Here is a 1,462-nt window from a genome sequence, read left to right as displayed (position 1 = left end):
ATACAGTTATATGTACAAGATGGGCAAGGCAATGATCCTGAGAATCTCCAGAAGATTTTTGAATCTAGCAGTTAATTGGAAAGATTCTCACCCTGACTAAATATATACACTGACATCTGTGAACTAAGCAATTGCACTGAAGATGGCAATTTGTAATAGTAGGTTCATCCTTGGAGAGCCTGTCACTCTGGTCTTCTGAATACGGGCTGCTTGTCATGACATGCCAGTTGCTGCTGTGCTGTCTCGTGGGTAGATCATTGTTCAAAAGGAAGTGGGTGGTGAAAGAAGGCAGGAGACAGGAAAAGGAATGTTGTGGGTCTGCCCTACTTCAAGGTTGTATGTGGTTAGATTTTTGGACTTATGTGTAAACATAAGAATTATATAATTCTTTATGTCTATTTTTAAAATATATTCTAATTTTTAAATGTTTTTTCATCATATTCTATAGGAACTTAAAGTTCTATATATCAATACTTGATGAAAAACACCTGTTCCGTATTATGCCTAAAATGTTTCATATTCAGACAGATAGTGAGGTTAAGCTTAACAGCCTAGTTTGTATGGTAATAGCAATAAACTTCTCTTCAGGAGGCTTAACAACCTAAGTTTGCAGACCAAAATTAGAGAAAAAAGAGGGCCACAAGGAAAGCCAACATTTTGGCCCTAACCTTTCAAGGTCAATTAAGATTCAGGACATATGAGAACTTGTACTGTAACGTCACATAACTCAGTAGTGTCCCAAATTTTCGAATCAAGATTATGGTGCCAAAGAGGAAAGTGATCGATGATGTAGTTTGCCTAAGGAGAGTCACATGGGGAGAAAACATTCTCTCAGGCTTTCATAGAGAGCACACTGGCCAAGCAATGGCCGTGACTCATCCACATGGCTGATACTGACAAAGGTTCTACAATCTGAGGTACAGGATCTCAGGATAAATCCTGAGTGGATTTCACTGACCTCAGATCCAAAAGCTACAACTCTTGTTGCACAGGTCTTGCTTTATCTTGGTCTTATCCATCCAGCAGAAAAGTATAAAAATGAAATATAAGAATTAAACCCATGCTGTTACTTTGAGCTGTAGGGGACTCAGGTCAACAATTTCTGACATTGCCAGTGATGCAACAGACCCAATACTATTATGGACTACTGGACTCTTTTAGAATATTTTGCTGAGTTAACATACCTATAATATTCAAATAACGGGACTAATCAAAAAAAGGGGATACAGATGAATGTCCATTTTGTATCTGCGTATTCAAAATGGTTAGAATAGATATATAGTTACATTTTCTTAATGAATAGAAGGATTTTTTTCTAATAGTGTTTGTAAATAGGATATCATTTCCACATCTTGTACAACAATTAACCACTAGGAAAAATGTATGCAATGTGTTAATTATTGAAACTGTCCTACCAATTTGGTTTGAAAAAATAAATAAATAAAATAAAAATAAATTTTTT

Source organism: Octodon degus, unplaced genomic scaffold, assembly GCF_000260255.1.
Source record: "Octodon degus isolate 3935 unplaced genomic scaffold, OctDeg1.0 scaffold00032, whole genome shotgun sequence".
Classification (NCBI taxonomy): Eukaryota; Metazoa; Chordata; class Mammalia; order Rodentia; family Octodontidae; genus Octodon; species Octodon degus.
This window is presented reverse-complemented; position numbering follows the sequence as displayed.